Consider the following 7,059-nt stretch of genomic DNA (forward strand, 5'->3'; position numbering starts at 1 on the left):
TAAGACTTGTGGGCTTCAATTTCCTTCAGCTTCAACTCTCTTCAACATGGCTGGTTGGGGAATAATGGGAGTTGAAGTCCAGAAGCCTTAATGTTGCTAAGGCTGTTCCCCACCCCCCCCCAGCTTTCCTGGCAACCAATGGTTATGTTTCTAATGTAAGAGAAATGTTCCACAAGGTTGCATTCAAGCTATTGACCCCTGCACCACTCACTATCACTTCCTACGATGATAGTCTTCCCATTTGGAATCTTCTTTGTTATCCCAACTTCATCCCTCTCTTACCTGCCTACTTTTCTCTCCCATTCAAGCAATGCAGATGCTTTCCCTTATCCCAGTGGTGGTAAACCTATGGCATGCGTGCCAGAGGGGGCACTCGGAGTCCTCTCTGTGGGCACGCACGCCTTACACTTTGGCTATGTTTTTTGCAGGAAAAAGCCATTTCTCAAGCCCCTTCCTAGCCAAAACAAGCCTCCGGAGTGAGCGTGCTGTTTTCAGCTTTGAATTATATCAAGTCTGACACCAGAAACGGACTAACAGATGACCTGAGTGCTGCATGTGGTGCCCTCAAACTTACAAAGTATAAGCCAAGGCTAGACAAATGATCAGCATGCATACAACAGCAAAAATCACATTAATTGTTCAAAAGCATGCCAAAAGCAAACTTTTACCTTTCAGTACAAAGTTGTTTGTATCATTGAAAGCTTTGTTCTTGTGTTTTTAAGACAAAATATGTTAATGTATGAGTTGGTTTTTTTTTCTAAACTAAAACCTCAGTATTCAGTTTCAATTGCCGTGTTGGCACTTTGCAATAAGTGGGTTTGGGGTTGCAGTTTGGGCACTCGGTCTCCAAAAGGTTCGCCATCACTGCCTTATCCTCTCCCCTCTGCTGCTCCTTCTCTTCATCTTCAATTTATTAGAGAACAACCCGAAGTTCCATCCCTAATACTGACAGTAGCAGCTGCTGGTAACCACCACCCTTAGAAGGATCTGGGCATTGGATAAATATAAATCTGTATAATTCACATATAGATTAGTAAGCTTTTATATCAAAAAATACATAATAAATAAATTATAAACATAGTACTGATAACTGCAATAGCCAACATAGTAACAACGTACTAGGAAAAATAATGGAAGTGTCTAAACAAATGGTTTATATATATATGTGGTTAATTTATACAAACTTATTAGAATAAAAAGGGCGATTCTGCTGCATTAATGAAGCCAGTTATGCAATATATATTCCACCCTGCAACAAGAAAAATCTTCAAATAATAAATTATACACCAAAGAACTGAAGGCTTACGAGCAAAGTAGCCCATACTCAGTTATAAGCGAAGTGTAACTAACACTGTATCTCTTGTGAGCTCTTAGGCAAAATGTGAGATTGAGAAGCCAGAGACTATTTTTCTTTCTAATTATATAAAATAATATGAGAAAACACTAAAATACTGAGCTATGTAAAGTAGCAGTTCCTTAAAGTAGCACATTCTTTTGCTGCCTCTGCATTCCCCACGCTTGTAATTCAGAACAAGTTCTACAAATACCAGTTCCATTTTCACCTACATCATAACAAGAGACTCAGCGTAGTTACATATTTTGTCAGTATGTGGTTTTCTAATCAGATTTTTATTTTATAATCATGGCATAGTTAGATAAAGTTGCTAATGAACAAGTTCTTTCCCATGAAAACTGGAAAAGATAATATGACTACGCTCAGCAATGGTGAGCAACTGTTCAACCAGTTTACTGAATTGATAGTGGTTGAGTTCGCACATCACACAGCCAATACAAATCACAATGCATTAAATTTAGTATAAGGTGTGGACACAGCCTATGAACTAGTTTAAACGGAAAACAGAAGCAAAAATTACCCTTGATGTGCAGGCCCTCTACCTAAATCTTTTGACATATAAGACCTTTCCTCCTTCGCACGCTACACATTCTTTGACAACACCTTGATTCAGCTACATCTTCCTGAAAATGGCTTTTGCTTCATCATGAGTCTCTGCAGAGCATCATCTTAACTTGTGGCTAGTTGTGCTTATGTTTAAGGAAGGTTTTCCACTAATGCTGGAAGGATCTAGTAGTGGTTTCAAAGTGTGCAAAATCTGGTACAGGTAGTCCTCGGCTTACAACAGTTCATTTAGTGACCATTCAAAGTTACAACGGCACTGAAAAGTGACTTATGACCGTTTTTCACACTTATGACTGTTGCAGCATCCCCAGGGTCACGTGATCAAAATTCAGTGTTTGGCAACTGACTCATATTTATGACAGTTGCAGTGTCCCAGGGTCTTGTCATCCCCTTCTGCGACCTTCTGGCAAGCAAAGTCTGCTTAATCATGCAGCCCCCTCAATACATGAGGACGGGTTTTTTAAATAATATTTTATTAATTTTCCAATTTTACATTTGAGTATTTAAAAAGCAACGTGGTGACTGGGTTAATCAATAGTTCAATAACAAAATCTTTAGTGCAAATCTCAGGTTACAACATCATGTATTTCTTCTCTTTTTCCCTTAACATTTACTGTCTCGTATTCAAGCTAGTACAGTTCTAATTACATCAACTCAACAAAAACATCATTCTTACATTTATCAATAAATTTTTAGCTTACACATTTCTTAATTACATTCAATCTTCATAAACAATCCGTATCCTGTTATTAATTTTTACCCAATTTTTAGTTTCTCATCAATATCCCAATTGAACCTTTGGTATGTATACTTTTCAGACTTTGGGTAACCAAGATTTCCCTTGTCTCACTTCATAACAAAACATAATATCCAAAATACACATTTTATCCATTTGAAATACATGAGGATGTTTGATGGGCTTGTTTTGCATGTGGTGATTTGTTTATCACCAGCGGGCATGGTCCTACACTCGAAAACAAATTGGGAAACAGATGAAGATCAAGGATTCCTGAACAGAAAGCATCTGTTGAGGAGCAACAACTTGCAACTATAAAAAAAAGCCCAGGGTTGCTAGATACTGAGATTGGCAGTATATAAATTTAATAAATTAATAAATCAAAGGAAAAGTAAAATTTGAAACAAAGATGCTGGTAGAAGGAAAAGGAAGCAGAAATAGCCACAACAGACTGGCTATTAGCTCAAATTCAGAGTCAGTGAGAGGACAAGGATGTGGGAAGGTTGGAGTGGAAGGTTTTCTGTATCCTTGTACAATCCTGAGATGAATGAAAAGTAGACACATAATTTTTCAATTTTCAAGTCAATTTAACTTGACTCGAAAGAAAGACTTGTTGGGAAGTTATGTCAATGATATTTATAAGTATTTCCGCAGAAATATAATTTAAATATTTCATGAAAGAGTTAAATAATAAATAGACAAATATGTGTTTCAGGTTTTATGTTATTCATAACCAAAATGAAAGTACAACAATAGACATTAAATGTTCTGATAGTCATATGCATTTCTATATAGAATATGAAATGCAGAAATTAGTAAAGGAAAAGAAAAATAATGTCAAATTAATAACTAGAAATCTTAAAAGGATAAATTATTGTTATTACCAGTTTAAGGGAAAAATAGGTACAGGCAGGAGGCATACTTTAAACGAACATTTATTTAAAATCTAACTGGCAGAAATAATATTTTGAATGAAGTAAACTAGATTACATTTTGAAACTGTGGATTCTATACATACATACTTGGAAATAAGAGTTACTGAATTCAATGGATAATGCTCTGTACAGCATTAATATATACATGGCATTGAGATCCTGTAAAGTTTTTACATTTAATTTATATTTTAATAATTACTATTGGGTATGTCTAGTTTAATGAAGAGAAGGACAAGGGATGGACATGATAGCAGTGCTCCAATATCTCAGGGGCTGCCACAAAGTAGAGAGTCTCAAGCTATTCTCCAAAGCGCCTGAAGCCAGAACAAGAAGCAACAGATGGAAACTAGTCAAGGAGAGAAGCAACCTAGAACTAAGGAGAAACTTCCTGACAGTTAGAAAAATTAACCAGTGGAACAACCTGCCTCCAGAAGCAGTGAATGCTCCAGCACTGGAAGTTTTTAAGAAGAGACTGGGCAGCTATTTGTCTGAAATGGTTTCCTGCCTGAGCAAGGGGTTAAACTAGATGACCTCCAAGGTCCCTTCCAACTTATTATTATTATTAGTAGTAGTGGTGGTAGTAGTAGTAGTAGTATGAATGTTACAAAGTAACTTAATGGAAGGAAAAAGGGATGACATTACATTTTTCTTATTCAAGAAGCACTATTTTTAAAAAACATGTTAACATGTTGTGTACTAAGAGAAAATCGCAAATGCCTATAAATTGGATGTGTTACTGAAATGTCTTAACTTTTTTTCCTCTTCTTTTTTATATTTTCCTGGAGCATTAATTGACCAAATTTCTTCTTCCCATTTCCGCCCCTCCCTTTGGCTAATTTATATCTAATGTTACCTTCAATAACCAGTAATTTCTTTGGTTCCCTTCATCTTTCATTCCATTCCTTTGTCCCTCTGACACACAGATAAGAATCAATCCACAATAAATATCCCTGTTAGTTCTTTGTTCACAGCCCTTTCCATGGCCTTAGATGGTGGAGCAGTGGGCTAATGCCTCCTTAAGTAACACCAGCTGCCTGCAATTAGTGCAGGTTCGCATCCCACCAGGCTCAAGGTTGACTCAGCCTTCCATCCTTCCAAGGTATATACATAGAATGAAGGCTATTGCTAAGCACATTGTGCTTTAGATTGTAAGCCGCCCTGAGTCTTCGGAGAAGGTCGGGATATAAATGGGATTAAAAAAAAATGCCAGCCCATGGGCTGGATGCATCAAGCGCAGAAGTTGCACCCACCCCAGCTCCGGCAAGGAGAAAAAAAGTTGCGATACATCGCAACACGTTACGTGACACGGCGAGTTTGACACCCCTGCCTTAGATTTTTATAAAGTCAAGACAGATTAAGAAGCAATAATTTTCCAGACCAAGAAGCTTTCAAGGCACAGATTTACTGCTTTTCTCCACTGTATAACTTTGAATAAGGGTCTGTTTGATCTGCCTCAAGAAACATTAGTTGTACTTGTTTACTTGCTTCCAACTCTTAGGATTGTCTGTCAGTAACTGGTTGAGTTCTTGTAAGGTCATGCTGGAGTTGTTGATCATAGAATTTAACTGCTTTCTCTTCAGCAGGCCTCTTTTTCATTGCCTTTTTTCTAAGCATCAGGGTCTTTTATGAAGGATTTTTTAATATCTTGAAAATATAAAAAAGCTTCATTATTTGTGCTTTCAGTAAGCAGACAGATTTTATTTCATCTACTGTTGAATTACTTCCTGCAGTCCAAGGTATTCTCAAACATTTTTTTGCAACACCACAGTGCAAAAATATCGGGTTTTTTCATTCTGCTTTTGATGGACCAGTTCACAGCTGTATATTACTATTTGATAAATAGGTTTCAAAAAATATACCCTGTTGTCAATCTGATGTCTTTTCACTTCAACATTTTGTCTAGACTTGTCACTGTTTTTTCTGAAATACCCGATATTTATTTTATGTCTACATTCTCCACCTGTGAATTGTTGAGCTTAGGAAGAATATATCTAGTCTAATTCAACTTATTCACTCCCTAGTTATATTAGGTTGGTATTAGCTGTTGATATAATCTTAGATTTTTGTTTTAGTAGTGAGTACTGTAGCAGAATAGATTTACATTATTTAATTTACTTTCAACAATAAGTTCTTAGGTCTTCTTCATTTCCAGCCATTAAAAAAGTATCATCAGCATATCTGAAGTTTTTGATGTTTTTCCTAGAAAACGGAATACTAATTTCTGTCTTTTCTGATCTAATCTAACATTTCTTGAGATATGTTCTCCATTTAAGTTAAATAAATGAATAACAGTTTACAATTTGGCACTCCCACTTATGAAGCATTTAGTTGTTCCATATTCTACTCTAACTTTTGCTTCCTAGTCATCCCAAAAATTCTTGAATAGGCAGACAAGAGTATACAGTAACCATGTTTTAAAACCTATTCATAATTAACTGTGGTGTACAAAATCAAAAGCAGTTTTACAATCAATGTACCGGTAACAAAAAATAGGCATCTTTTTGGAATTTGCTTTTTCCATTATCCACTGGATAGTAGCAATGTGATGTTGGATGACCTTGCCATTCTGGAATTCAGCTTATACATCTGGTGGTTCTCATTTCAAGTGCTGCTGAAGTCTGGACTAAAGAAATCTTAAGCATCACCTTTACCAGCATTTGAAGCAGTATTTTTGAACATATTTTTTTAGAATTTCAGAATTTATATGATCTTTTCAGGCCCCTGACCATTGCTATATCCATAAAGGATCTGGAAGCCCAAATTCTGTCCTTAGCATTGCTAAAGTTAGCAAAATTAGAGCTACCATACCTGGCTTATGGAAATCTTGACTAGATAAGGCTTTGCTTCCATATAGTGATAGTTAAGATTTCTGCAGTTCAAATATGGTAGCCCAAGACAAAATAACAGACTTTTGTTACCACATCCATTTTTACATCATGGCTTACAATGGTGGTTGGCCGTTCCAACATATGGGAGAAGGCCATAGAGTTGGGAGCACAATGCCATGCAGGACTTTGACTTTTCAGGGAAAGTTGCATATGACAATCATAGAGCCTTGGTGGAGCAGTGGGCTAATGTCTCCTTAAGTAACACCAGCTGCCTGCAATTAGTGCAGGTTCGCATCCCACCAGGCTCAAGGTTGACTCAGCCTTCCATCCTTCCGAGGTAGGTAAAATGAGGACCCAGATTGTTGGGGGCAATAAGCTGACTTTGTAATAATGCCGCTTGGGGGGGGGCGAAAGCCCTAATAAGCAGGCATATACATAGAATGAAGGCTATTGCTAAGCACATTGATTTGTGCTTTAAATTGTAAACAACCCTGAGTCTTCGGAGAAGGGTGGGATATAAATGGGATTAAATAAATAACCATAGCTCCCTGCATCGGATTGTGTCACATGACTACAACATGGGTACTGTGGCTGGAGCTTTGAGGATTGGTCATATGTCCATTTCAATATTGCTGTAACTCT

The sequence above is a fragment of the Vipera berus genome (genome assembly GCF_964194415.1).
Source record: "Vipera berus genome assembly, chromosome: 3".
NCBI lineage: Eukaryota > Metazoa > Chordata > Lepidosauria > Squamata > Viperidae > Vipera > Vipera berus.